We start from the raw sequence: 14,851 nt of genomic DNA on the forward strand, positions 1-14,851 counted from the left end.
ATGGGAAGGTGCAGTGGGAAGGGGAGTTGGAGGTGATGGAGGAGAGGACCAGGGTGTCTTGGAGGGAATGGCCCGTAAGGAATGCTGACAGGAGTGGTGAAGGAAAGATGTGTTTGGTGGTGGCATCATGCTGGAGTTGGCGGAAATGACAGAGGATGATCCTTTGAATGCGGAGGTTGGTGGTGTGAAAAGTGAGGACAAGTGGGACCCTATCATGGTCCTGGGAGGGAGGGGGAGAGGTTAGACCACTACCATTAACACTCCCTTTGTCTTGTGTCCATGGCATCTTTGTCAATCTCTCCTTAGCCCCCACCTATTGCCGACCTTCTATCCAGCTTCATCTGTTCCACCACCACCACCCCCACCTCGACCCCTTAAATTTCATCATATCTTTACTCCTCTTTAGCCCTGAAGAAGAGTCATGCGGACTCGAAATGTTAACTCTGTTTCTCTCTCCACAGATGCTGTCAGACCTGCTGATTTTTTTCCAGTATTTTCTGTTTTCATTTCAGTAATCCTATTAAAATTTGGCATGGGCTGCTATGGGCATTACTCGTATTACCTGACTGCAGTAAAGCTTCTGAGGTTGGACTTGAGGCACATTGTTAGAACAAAGCTCTACTCAATCTGAACCCATGCTCTACCTGTCCTGGGAGTGTTTGACGGGGACAGTGTAAAGGGAACTTTACTCTGTATCTAACATGTGCTGTATCTGCCCTGGGAATGTTTAATGGGACAGTGTAGAGGGAACTTTCCCCTGAAATGTGATATTAATCTATTTATAAACTTAAATGATCAACTTGTCATTTCTATAAGACTTGGCTGGGGCAAATGAATCATTGTCTATATATTAGAGGAGTTTAAAAAGAAATCCTGTCAAAATTAACAGTAAATTTGATTATATGGTTGCAAAACTGCACCATCAGTTAGTGGATCCATGTGAATGCTCTTGCAGTTGATGTAAAGAAAATTCTAAGATAACCTAAACAACTACTGCCTTGAAATATTTAACCTTAAAAGCTAAACATTTTTTAAACACTTCTAATGAAAAATTAATCCTTAACACACAGCCTTTTCGGATTTCAATATGGAGATAACCTAACATCAGTGGTAGGGAAAATGCTAGAGTGTATTATAAAGGATGTGATAACAGGACACTTCGAAAATATCAACAGGATTAGACAAAGTCAACATGGATTTATGAAAGGGAAATCATGTTTGACAAACCTACTGTAGTTTTTTGAGGACATAAGTAGCAGAATAAGTAAGGGAGACCAGTGGATGTGATGTATTTGGATTTTCAAAAAGCTTTTGATAAAGCCCCTCATAAGAGGCTAGTGTGCAAGATTAAAACACATGGGATTGGGGGTAATGTATTGTAATGGATTGAGAATTGGTTAGGAGACAGAGAGTAGGAATAAATGGGGTCTTTTTCAGAATAGCAGGCAGTGACTAGTGGGGTACTGCAGGGATCAGTGCTTGTGCCCCAGTTATTCATAATATACATCAATGATTTGGATGAGGGAACCAAATGCAATATTTTCAAGTTTGCTGACGACACAGAACTAGGTGGGACTGTGAGTGCTGAGGAGGAGAAGGCACTTTGAGGCGATTTAGACAAGTCGAGTGAGTGGGCAAATACATGGCAGATGCAGTATAACATGGATTAGTGTGAAGTTATCCACTTTGGTAGGAAAAACAGAATGGCAGACTATAATGTAAATGGTGATAAATTGGGAAATGTTGATGTACGAAGGGACCTGGGTGTCCTTGTACACCAATCACTGAAAGCAATCATGCAGATGCTGCAAGCAGTAAGAAAGCAAATTACATATTGGCTTTCATTGCAAGAGAACTTGAGCACAGGAGCAAGGATGTCTTACTGCAGCTGTACAGGGCCCTGGTGAGACCACACCTGGAGTATTGCACGCAGTTTTGGTCTCCTTCCTTAAGAAAGAATATACTTGCCGTAGAGGGAATGCAGCGAAGGTTCACCAGACTGATTCCTGGGATGGCAGGATTGTCATATGAAGAGAGATTCGGCCAAATAGGCCTGCATTCACTGAAGTTTAGAAGAACGAGAGGGGATCTCATTGAAATGTATAAAATCCTGACAGGGCTGGACAGACTAGATGCAGGGATGATGTTTCCTCTGGCTGAGGCGTCCTGAACAAGGGGTCACAATCTCAGGATATGGGGTAGACCATTTAGGACTGAGATGAGGAGAAGATGAGGGTAGTGAACCTGTGGAATTCTCTACTGCAGAGGGCTGTGGAGGCCAAGTCACTGAATATATTTATGAAGGAAAAGGCGTCAAGGGGTATGGGGGGAGCGCGGGAGTATCGTGTTGAGATAGAGGATCAGCCATGATCATGTTGAATGACGAAGCAGGCTCGAAGAACCAAATGACCTACTCCTGCTTCTAAGTTTCAATGTTCTATGTTTCTGTAAAGTTGTAGCATGAATTGTAAGAGTAGGTCTGGCTTTCCTAGAGTAAAACAAACTGGTTGAAAAGGAAGTTAAAACTAAAGGTGTTCTTAAGGCGGGAAACTGCTGGCATGGAAGGTGAGTGCTGTTAAAATGTGATTTTTGAGTTATTTCACAGGCATTTCAGCTTTTGTTCAGATTCTTGTATTTGTGAAATACAGCCAGTGTCAACATTTGGTTGCTAGGATTGCTACTGATTTGTTTTCTAATTTTCAGTTGATCTATTTTCCAATCTTGATTTTTTTTTTTGTTTTTAACCCGTTTAAAACTTGATATTTATCCCACATCACTAAACCTGTGTCAGAGGCTACATTTTAATAGCAAATTTGCTAGAGACTCAAACTGCTGCTGGTACGTAAACACAATTTTTAAATATTATTAAAAAAAACTTGTGAATAAGCAGCACATTTAATCGAATGCATTTAATAGAAACACAGTTTACATCTGTGGCTGGTGTTCACCCTGATACTTCACAATTGAATTTAATCCTTTGGCAAATAGGGCATTTGAAACACTAATTTTTAGATATCTATTCATAGTCCATCCATGTAAAAACGTTTGTATATAGTTTGTAGCATATTGACCTACATTTTTGTGGGGCTAATGCAAATGATTTAAATAGTCATTTGGTAGTACAGCACTTCAGTATTGCCGGAAAAAAAGGCATTATATATTGAAACTTTTCATCTTGTACTAAGCAGGACAATTCACAAGAAAATGCCAATATCAGAGGAAACAACAAACTTATACTGTATGATAAGACAGTGCTGATTGGTTGGCAAGTGGACTCTGATTGGTAGAGGCATTGCTGTAGAGAATGCACCAGTTGATGATAACTGACAGTTAACTGCTAAGCATTGTTTGAAATTTAAATCAGGCAGCTTCACTCAATATTGCCCTGAGGAATGACCAGCGAATGGCTGTCACTTATTTTGTGTAGCTGAAACAGGCACAATGTGTCTACATGTTCTTTCTATCTGCAAAGAACAGGGCCCTGTATATTAATATATGCAGCTTCTAGTACACATAAGTGAGTCACACTACAAACCAGACTGATAATCTTAAATTGGTTGCCAGTGTAAAACTGTGCAAAACTCAAAACACAGCGTCCAACGTTAGATTTGCATCTGCGATTGGACAATATTTGTTAAATAGTCATCAGTGTTCCAAGAATTACACTGACAACCAATTTAAGATTGTCAGTCAGGCTCACAGTGTGGTGCATTTGCGTGTCCTGGAATGCTTGGCAGGTAACTGTCAGTCATCATTGACTGGTGCATTCTTCATGGCAATGCATCTACCAATCAGAGTCCACTTGCCAACCAATCAGCACTGCCTACTCATACAGTATAAATTTGTTGGTTCCTCTGATATTAGCATTTTCTTGTGAATTGTTCTGATGAATGCAAGACAAAAAGATTGAACAAAAATGTTTCTTTTTTCAGAAGTACACAAATTATTTAACTGAATTTTTAGCTTGCAGTAAATTTTTCTCATTTGAATGCAGGTCACTGCTTCAGATAAAGTGCCTCTTTTACCAATCCAGTCTTAATTTTCTGAGAAAGTAATATTAAAATCAGAACTCTTTTTAAAGTGAATTTGAGATATGTAACATTTTTTTAATCTGATAAACATTCAGAATGGGGAAATTTCTACATGTGAGTGCTCCACTGCAAGTGTGTGTTCTGATTATTTAAAGCTGTACAAACTATCAGGTCTGAAAAAGGTGATTGGAATTTGTTCTAAAATCATACAGATAAAGGAATGGGAAAACAGTAGATGTTGTACAGTGTCTCTCTCCTCTTGCCACTGGGATAGAGCTGGCATTGTGCAATGTCTCTGTCTGGGACCCTGGGATAGAGTTGGTGTTTTAGTGTCACTCTTCTGGACACTGGGATAGAGTTAGTGTTGGCATCAGCAGCGGCTGTCCCTCGATTCGAGGATGATGTCTACTCAGGGTTGCCAGTTTCTACCATGGGTCTTCATGTGGCTGACTCGATTCTTGACCTGCCGATCTTTGGGCACATGGGGCAAGATGTCCCATGAGGTAGTGGGATCTGGAGTGCAGGATTTACTTCCTTTTCTTTCCTTCTCTGCCACCACTCTGCCTCATTATTAAGATATTGTGATTCAAAGCATAATACAGCTTGATGGACAAGTTGTCACCATTCTGAATGATTGGTAGCAAGCTCTGCCCAATCAAGGTCAATGTTGCCGTGCTTCAAGGAGTGTCGTTGAAATGTTTTCTTTTCACTCCCCAGGAAGTTGGCTATTTCAGGAAAACGGGGAAGACAATCCGGTTGACCATAAACCGTATCCAGTCCGTTGAAGCTGATTTTGCAGGAATTTTGCTTGAATGCTTATGGAGCTGGCTTCAAGAAGGACATTAGAGTTTGTTTGATAGTCCTCCCGCAAAATACGGAGGGTGCAGTGGAGGTATTGCTAGTGGAATTTCTCTTGTGTTCTTACGTGTCAATGATGCACAGTCCAGGTCTCGCTGCAATGCAGTAGTGTAGTAACAACAACTACTCTGTGCACTAGGACTTTAATTGACTTGCAGAGGTCTTTGTTGCCAAACACTCGTTGCAGTAGTTTGTAGAAGGTTGAGCTGGTGCAGCTGATCTGTTGTTGGATTTCCTCTTCAATGGTAGCCTTTTGAGAGAAGTGGCTGCCAAAGTATGTGAAGTGCTCAACAAATTCCAGAATCTCTCCTTCAGCACATATAGAAGTTTTTGAATGACCTGGTGTGGGTTGATAGGAGTTTTGTTTTGGCAACATTCAAGGACAGGTTGAGTTTCTTGTGTGCAGTGTTGAAGAGGTCAAGAGTGGCTTGCAAATCTGGTGCAGAGTGGGCAGCAACACTGCAGTCACCTGCAAACTGTAAATCATGTATATCTGTGATGATCAGATTAGTTTTGGCACAGGGTGACTGAGGTTAAAGAGCTTTCCATCTAGATGATATTTAACATTGACACCAGAGGAGAGTTGATCATTGAGGTGAACAGCCGTTGTCAGTTAGATTGTAAATGGTGTGGAGGCTATCACACAGCCTTGCTTGACATCAGTCTGGATTTTGAAGGCACTTGTTTCAGATCTCCCACTCAATACAGTTTCAGTCATATCTTCATGAAACAATTGCAGGATCATGATGAAGTTCCTTGGACATCAGAATCTTTGGAGCACAATCCACAGAGCCTCATGATTTGCTGAGTCAAATGCTTTGGTCAAGTCGATAAATGCAATGAAGAGTTCCAGGTGGTATTCTCGACATTTTTCTTGGATTTGTCTGGCAACAAAGGCCATGTGTAGGTTCCTCTGGAAGGTCTAAAGCCACACTGTTTCTGGGAGGACTTTCTCAGCCACAGGACGCAGGTAATTCAGGAGATTGGGTGTTAGGTATTTCCCTGGTATGGACAAGAGTGAAATATCTCAATAGTTTCCACAGCATGATTTATCTCCCCTCTTGAAGATAATTACAATTTTCGTATTCCTGAAGTTGGGGTGAGTGTTTGGCGGGGGGTTAGTGGTGGAGTTAATTTTCCCCAGTGAGTGCATATAGTCTTAATGTGAGCAAAGGTCTGCCCACTTTGAAGACCTCAGCTGGAATACCAATGAGACCACAGGCTTTAATTTTTGATCCGTTTGATTGCTTGTTGCAGCTCCCCATCAATGTGGTTCACCAATCTCCCATGGTGTGCTGGAGGATAGCCTGGAGAGTATCAGCTGCCATTGTGGATTCAAGTTTAAGCAGTTGTTGAAAATGTTCTTTCCTGCATTGATGGATGGCTTTGTCATCCCTAAGAAGAGAGACACCATCCTGTGAGTGAAGGGGATTTTGTCTGTTTGACCTTGGTCTATAGATGGCCCTGGTGACTTCAGGAAAGCTTTGCATGTCATGATAGTCAGCATATTGTTGGATCTCTCAGATGATCTCTCCCACAACATCACAGAGTGTTGATGGCATAGAAGGAGGCCATTGCCTTGCCTTTTCCCTGTACCCTTGCACATTGTTTCTGGTCAAATAATCATCCAATACCCTCTTGAATGTCTCAATTGAACCTGCCTCCACCACTTTCAGACAGTGCATTCCAGACCTGAACCACTCATTGTGTGAAAAAGTTTTTTCTCACATCACACTTGTTTCTTTTGCAAATCACTTTAAATCTGTGCCCTCTCAGTTCTTGATTCTTTTATGAGCAGGATCCCTATCTACTGTATCCAGCCCCCTCATGATTTTGAACATCTCAATCAAATCTCCTCTAAGCCTTCTCCTCTCCAAGGAGAACAGCCCCAGCCTCTCCAATCTACCCTCATAGCTGAAGTTTCTCATCTCTGGAACCGTTCTTGTAAACCCCTTCTGCACTCTCTTCAATGTGTTCCCATCCTTCCTATAATGTGGCCAGTACTGTACACAATACTCCAGCTGACGTCTAATGACTGTCTTATACGAATTCAGCATGACCTTCCTGTTTTTGTACTCTATGCTCCTATTAATAAAGCCCAGGATACTATATGCTTTATTAACTGCTCTCTTCACCTGTCCTGCCACCTTCAATGATCTATGCACATATACACCCAAGTCTTTCTGCTCCTGCACCCCTTCAAAATTTCACCCCTTATTTTATATTGTCTCTCCATGTTCTTCCTACCAAAATGCATCACCTCACACTTCTCGGTATTGAACTTCATCTGCCACCTATCTGCCCATTCCACCAACTTGTCCACATCCTCTTGAAGTTCCACACCGTCCTCGCAGTTCACAACACTCCCAAGCTTCGTATCATCCGCAAACTTTGAAATTGTCCCCTGCACACCGAGATCTAGATCATTAATATATATCAGGAAAAACAGGGGTCCCAATATTGACCCCTGGGGAACTCCACTACAAACCTTACTCCAGCCCAAAAAGTATCTATTAACCATTACTCTCTGCTTCCTACTTTTCTGCCAGTTTTGTATCCATATTGCTACTGTCCCTTTTATTCCATGAGCGATAACTTTTCTCACAAGTCTGTTGTGCGGCACGGTGTCAAATGGTTTTTGGAAGTCCATGTACACCACATCAACATCATTGCTCTCATCGATCTTTTCTGTTACCTCTTCAAAAAACTCCCGAGTTAGTTAAACACAATTTCCCTAGTGCTGACCTAGTGCCATTGCCCTGCCTTTTCCCCATACCTCTACACAAGTTAGTTAAATGTGATTTCACCTTTAGAAATCAATGCTCGCTCTTCCTTATCAACCCATATTTTTCCATGTGACTATTAATTCTATCCCGAATAATTGTTTCTAGAATCCTGGCCACCACTGACACCTGTCATAAGTACACTTTTTCTTCTTTATCTTGATTTCAATCTCCTTTTTCATCCAGGGAGCTCTGGATTTGTTTGCCATACCTTTCCCTTTCAATGGAATATACCTTGACTGTGCCCGAACCAATTCTTTTTTATCCTTTATCTTCCAGATTTGTCTTTGACTATCAGCCTTGAGCTGTTGGAATGCTGCCTTGTTGATTTGCAACCTTGGATTGTTCTTCCAGATAATGCAGGTTGCTCATTTTTGCTCTAGGAGGTCACATGTTTCCATTTCATTTTCACCGAAGCAGTCCTGGTAATGACGATGCTCAAACCAATGGTTTGGGCACACTAGTCTAGTGCTTTATTTGATCCCACTCTGCTGGAATTGAGTTGGATGTTTTTTAAAAACTTATTAATGGAATGTGGGCATCACTGGCTGGGGCAGCATTTATTGCCCATCCCTAATTACCCTTGAGAAAGTGGTGGTGAGCTGCTTTCTTGAACCGCTGCAGTCCCTGTGGTGTAGGTACACCCACAGTGCTGTTAGGGAGGGAGTTCCAGGATTTTGACCCAGCGACAGTGAAGGAACGGTGATATATTACCAAGTCAGGATGGTGAATGGCTTGGAGAGGAACTTCCAGGTGAAGGTGGTGTTCCCCTGTGTCTGCTGCCCTTGTCCTTCGAGATGGTAGTGGTTGTGGGTTTGGAAGGTGCTAAGGAGCCTTGGTGAGTTCCTGCAGTGCATCTTGTAGGTGGTGCACACTGCTGCTACTGTGCATCGGTGGTGGAGGGAATGAATGTTTGTGGATGGGGTGCCAATCAAGTTGGCTGCTTTGTTCTGGATGGTGTCAAGCTTCTTGAATGTTGTGGGAGCTGCACTCATCCAGGCAAGTGAAAAGTATTCCATCACAGTTGTGCCTTGTGGATGGTGAACATGCTTTGGGGAGTCAGGAGGTGAATTACTCACTGCAGGGCTCCTAGCCTCTGACCTGCTCTTTTAGCTGCAGTATGGCTAGTCCAGTTCAGTTTCTGGTCAGAGGTAACCCCAGAATGTTGATAGTGGGGGATTCAGCGATGGTGATGCCATTGAATAGGGGAGTGCGAGAGGAGAACCTGGGACACGCAGTCAACAGCACCTTGAGGTGAGTGCGTGAAGAGGATCTAGCATATTGTCTATACTCAAGTAGGAGTAAGGGTAAAATTAAAGCAAGGGCCCACATTCTACTTAGTTAAGATATGTCTGGGGAACTCAGACCCATGATTTGCTGTGTGGGAAACCCTAGATGCTTCTGGTGTTCTGGATGACCATGTGTGCAGGAGGTGCCTCCGATTGGAGTAACTCGCGCTCCGGGTTTTGGAGTTTGAGCAGCAGCTGGGGGCACCACGGTGGATTCGCGAGGCTGAGAGGTTCGTGGACAGCACGTTTCAGGACGTGGTTACCCCGCAGCTTAAGGAAGTGCAAGCAGAGAGGGAATGAGTGACTGGCAGACAGAAGAAGGAGACCAGGCAGGTAGTGAGGGAATCCCTCAAATGCATCTCACTCACAAACCGTTTTTCAGCCTTGGAAAATGGTGAGAGTGACAGTTCTTCTGTGGAGGCCAATCAGAGCAAAGGCTTTGTGGGTGGTCCAGCTGCTCAGGGTGGGAGGAAGAAGTGTGGAAGGGCAATAGTGTAAAGGATTCATTAGGGGGGTAGACCGGCGCTTCTGCGGCTGTAGATGTGACCCCAGGATGGTATGTTGCCTCCTGGATGCCAGGGTCAAGGATGTTACGGAACAGCTGCAGGGCATTCTGGAGAGGGGGGTGGGGTGCGGGTGGTGAACAGCCAGATGTCGTGGTTCATGTTGGGACAAATGACATAGGAAGCAAAAGAAATGAGATCCTGCAAGCAAACTTTAGGGAGTTAGGTAGGAAATTGAAAAGTATGACTTCAAAGGTAGTAATCTCCGGATTACTCCTGATGTCACACTAGTGAGCATAGGAACAGAAGGATAGAGCAGATGAATGTGCGGCTGGAGAGATGATGCAGGAGGGAGGGCTTTAGATTCCTGGGGCATTGGGACCGTTTCTGGGGGAGGTGGGACTTCTACAAGTTGGACGGGTTCCATCTGAACAGGAACGGGATCAACATCCTCGCAGGGAGGTTTGCTAATGCTGTTGGGGCGGATTTAAACTAAATTGATGGGGGGATGGGATCCTGAAAAGTAGTTCAGAGGGGAGAGAAGCTGAGATGGAATTAGAAGTTAAAACGTTAGTGAGTGAATCTGGAAGACAGAGGAAACATAGGCTAGATAAGAAAGAAGTGAGTCTAGCAAGGCTTAAATAGAATATATTTTAATGCAAGGTCTGACCAAGACTTGGCTAAAAGAAGGGCAGGATTGGCAGCTCAACATTCCTCATTATAGGGTATTCAGATGAGATAGAGAGGGGCATAGAAGAGGAGGGGTGAGGCTGCAATATTGATCAAGGAATCAATTATAGCAGTGAGGAGGGATGGTATCTTGGAAGGATCATCAAATGAGGCCAAATGGGCAGAAGTAAAAAACACAAAAGGGGAAAACACACTGTTGGGTGTGTACTATAGGCCCCCAAACAGTCAGGGAGAGATAGAGGATCAAATATATAATCAAATTTCAGGGAAGTGTAAGAATAATAAGGCAGTAATAGGGAATTTTAACTACCCAAATATTAACTGGGATAGTTTTAGTGTGCAAGATAGGGAGGGAGCAAAATTCTTAAGTTGCATCCAGGAGAACTTTTTAGCCAGTACATAGAGAGCCCAACAAGGGAGGGGACAGTTCTGTAACTAATATTCGGAAATGAGGCCAGGCAGGTGGAAGGCATATCGTAGGGGAGCATTTTGGAGATAGTGACCATAACTCAGTTAGATTTAGGATAGTTACGGAAAAAGATAAGGTTGAGCCAGGAATAAAAATCCTAAACTATGGAAAGGCTAATTTTACTAAGATGAGATGTGATTTGGCCCAAGTGGACTGGGAGCAGCTACTTGCAGATAAAACTGTGTCAGAGCAGTGGGAGGCATTCAAGGAGGAAATAACAAGAGTACAAGGCAAATATGTTCCCGTAAAGATAAAGGGGGGGACCAAGTCCGGAGATCCCTGGATCTCAAGGGACATAAATGTTAGGATTAAGAAAAAAAGAGAAGCTTATGGCAGATACCGAGGGCTCAATATGACAGAGTCCCTAGAGGAGTATAAAAAGCGCAGATGGGAACTTAAAAAGGAAATTAGGAAAGTTAAGAGAGTGCATAAGAAAGCATTGGTAGGTAGAATAAAGGAAAACCCAAAGGGGTTTTTTAAAATATGTAAAGAGCGAGAGAATAACTAGGGAAAGTGTAGGGCCAATTAGGGACCATAGAGGTAATTTGTGTGTAGGCCCAGAAGACGTGGGTACTGTCCACAATGAATACTTTTTGTCGGTCTTCACAATGGAAAAGGATGACGCAGATATAGACATCAGGTGGAGGACTGTGAAACATTAGAGAAATTTAACATAGAGAGAGAGAGAGAGAGAGAGAGGAAGTACTAGTGGGTTTAGCGGCCTTAAAAGTGGATAAATCCACAGGCCTGGATGAGGTGTATCCCAGACTGTTGAGGGAGGCAAGGGAAGAAATATCAGGAGCCCTGGCAGTAATTTTTAAATCCTCTCTGGCCACAGGTGAGGTGCCAGAAGACTGGAGGAATGCTAATGTTGTCCTGTTATTAAAAAAGGGAGGAAGGAACTTACAGGCCAGTCAGTCTAACCTCAGTGGTGGAGAAGTTACTAGAAAGAATTCTGAGAGGCAGAATATATCTGCACTTTGAGAGAGACACCAGTTAATCAGGGATAATCAACATGGATTTGTTAAGAGAAGGTCGTGTTTGACAAATTTGAATTTTTTGAGGAGGTAACCAGGAGTGTTGATGAGGGTAATGCATTTGATGTGGCCTAATTGGAGTTTAGCAAGGATTTTGATAAGATCCTTCATGGCAGACTGGTCAAGAAAGTAATTGCCCATGGGATCCAAAGCAAAGTGGCACGTTGGATCCAAAATTGGCTGAGAGGCAGGAAGCAGAGGGTGATGTAGATGGATGTTTCTGTGACTGGAGGTCTGTTTCCATTGGGGTTCCGCAGGGCTCGGTGCAGGGGCCCTTGCTGTTTGGACTTAAATGTAGGGGGAATGATCAAGAAGTTCACTGATGACACAAAAATTGGCAGGGTGGTAAATAGTGAGGAGGATAGCCATAAACTGCAGGAGGATATCAATGGACTGGTCAGGTGGGCAGAGCCGTGGCAAATGGAATTCAACCCGGAAAAGTATGAGGTAATGTACTTGGGGAGGGCTAACAAGGCAAGGGATTACACTATGAATGGTAGGACCCTGGAAAGTACTGAAGATCAGAGGGACCTTGGTGTGCATATCCACAGATCCCTGAAGGTAGCAGGGCAGGTAGATGAGGTGGTTAAGAAGACATATGGGATACTTGCCTTTATTAGCCGAGGCATAGAATACAAGAGCAAGGAGGTTATGCTGGAAGTGTATAAAATGCTGGTTAGGCCACAACTGGTTGACTGCAGTTCACCACATTATAGGAAGGATGTGATTGCACTGGAGAGGGTGCAGAGAAGATTTACCAGGATGCTGTCTGGGCTGGAGAGTCTGAGCTATGAGGAAAGATTGTATCTGCTGGGGTTGTTTTTCTTCGAGCAGCGGAGGTTGAGAGGGGACCTGATAGAGTGCATGTAAGATTATGAGGGGCATAGATAGGAAGGCACTTTTTCCATTAGTAGAGGGGTCAATAACCAGGGGGCATAGATTTAGGGTAAGAGGTAGAAGGCTAAGAGTAGAGTTGAGGAGAAATCTTTTCACCCAGAGGGTGGTGGGAGTCTGGAACTCACTGCCTGAAAGGGTGGTTGAGTCAGAAACTCATAACATTTAAGAAATATTTAGATATCCACTAGCGTTGCCATAGCCTCCAGGGCTGTGGGCCAAGTGCTGGAAAATGGGATTAGCATAGTCAGATTTTTGTTGACTGGCGTAGACACATTGGGCTGAATGGCCTCCTTCTGTGTTGTAGATGTCTATGAGTTTATGTCAAGGGTTAGATTCTCTCTTGTTGGAGATGGTCATTGCCAGTCACTTGTGTGGTTCAAATGTCACTTGCCAATTGTCAGCCCGAGCCTAGATATTGTCCAGATCTTGCTGCATTTGGACATGGACTGCTTCAGTATCTGAGGAGTTGCGAATGGTGCTGAATATTGTGCAATATTCCCCACTTCTGACCTTATGATGGAAGGAAGGTCATTCTGGAAGCAGCTGAAGGTGGTTGGGCCGAGGACACTACCCTGAGGAACTCCTGCAGTGATGTCCTGGAGCTGAGACGACTGACCTCCAACAACCACAACCATCTTCCTTTGTGCTAGGTATGACTCCAACCAGCGGAGAGTTTTCCCCCTGATTCCCATTGACTCCAGGTTTGCTCGGGCTCCTTGATGGGTGAGGATTTTCCAGATTGGCCTTGAGCACTTGGAATTCCTCTCCTTGAGCTATTTGAGGACTGACACATTGATGATCTTCCTCTTGGACTTCTGGGTTTTGCGATGTCTTGATGCTAGGTGGATGTTCATCACTGATTGAATAAGTTGATGATCTGTTTCGTAGGCATCAGTCCCCCACCAGGACTGAGTGATACATAAGGGGAGATGGTGGCCTAGTGGTAATGTCACTTGACTAGTAATCCAGAAGCCCAAGCTAATGCCCAGGGGACACAATTTTAAATTCCACTAAGGCAGCTGCTGGAATTTAGATTCAATTAATAAAATCTGGAATTGAAAGCTAGTCTCAATAATAGTGACTATCATCGATTGTCATAAAAACTCATCTGGTTCACAGATGCCCTTTAGGGAAGGAAATCTGCCACGCGTGATCTGGTCTGACCTACACATGACTCCAGATCCACAGCAATGTGGTTGAATCTTAACTGCCATCTGAAATGGCCTGGCAAGCCACTCAGTTCAAGGGCAATTAGGGAAAGGTAACAAACTGCTGGTCTTAGCAATAACACCCACATCCCATGAAAGAATAAAGAAAAAAATGCAGACATCACTTAAATCTTTGACCTAAAAAATGACATAATCCAGGAAGTGCCAGTGCTTTGATCTAGAATTCCTCCATGTGGTTTTGTACTGTCCTTAATGCTGAGAAAACTTTGTCAATTAGAGGACACCATATTTGTATTGGCTTTTCCCACCCATTTTTTCCCAAAGGCCCTGCTCCAGAAACCGGAATCACAGCCAACCCTGGCATTAAAGTCCCCCAGGCAGATGATCTTTTTTCCTTTTGGAATGGCAGTGAAGCCATCAACAAGGTCAGAATAGAACTTTTCCTTAACATGATCGTCGAAGTCAAGCATGGGGACATAAGTGCTGATGACGGTGACATATTGGTTACAGGTAAGCTGGGGCCACCCATGGCAGCTGTTGTTGTGCAGTGTCACTGCCCCGGACACTGGGACCGAGCTGGCGTTGTGCAGTGTCACTGCCCCCTGGACACTGGGACCGAGCTGGCATCGTGCAGTGTCACTGCCCTGGTCACTGAGACCAAGCTTGCATTGTGCAGTGTCACTGCCCCGGATACTGGGACCGAGCTGACATTGTGCAGTGTCACTGCCCCCTGGACACTGGGACCAAGCTGGCATCGTGCAGGGTCACTGCCCCCTGGACACTGGGACCAAGCTGGCATCGTGCAGTGTCACTGCCCTGGATACTGGGACCAAGCTGGCGTTGTGCAGTGTCACTGCCCCGGATACTGGGACCAAGTTGGCATTGTTCAGTGTCACTGCCCTGGTCACTGAGACCAAGCTGGCGTTGTGCAGTGTCACTGCCCCGGATACTGGGACCAAGCTGACATTGTGCAGTGTCACAGCCCCGGACACTGGGACCAAGCTGGCATTGTGCAGTGTCACTGTCCCGGACACTGGGACCGAGCTGACATTGTGCAGTGTCACAGCCCCGGACACTGGGACTGAGCTGGCGTTGTGCAGTGTCACAGCCCCGGACACTGGGACC

At 44.3% G+C, this 14,851-nt stretch overlaps 1 protein-coding gene across 2 annotated transcripts in view; it reads left to right on the top strand.

Moving 5' to 3' along the window:
- stimate (STIM activating enhance) overlaps nt 1-14,851 on the top strand; it is a 176,279-nt gene that overhangs the window by 159,907 nt on the left and 1,521 nt on the right. Inside the window, exon 9 of one of the 2 annotated variants that reach the window (XM_041190911.1) lies at nt 4,749-4,923. The exons of the other annotated variant lie outside the window; for it this stretch is intronic. The gene's annotated coding sequence lies outside the window, so the exon portion shown is untranslated. The remainder of the gene's footprint in view (nt 1-4,748; nt 4,924-14,851) is intronic. 2 annotated transcript variants of the gene reach the window in all.

This window comes from Carcharodon carcharias, chromosome 7 (assembly GCF_017639515.1).
Source record: "Carcharodon carcharias isolate sCarCar2 chromosome 7, sCarCar2.pri, whole genome shotgun sequence".
In the NCBI taxonomy this organism is placed as follows: domain Eukaryota; kingdom Metazoa; phylum Chordata; class Chondrichthyes; order Lamniformes; family Lamnidae; genus Carcharodon; species Carcharodon carcharias.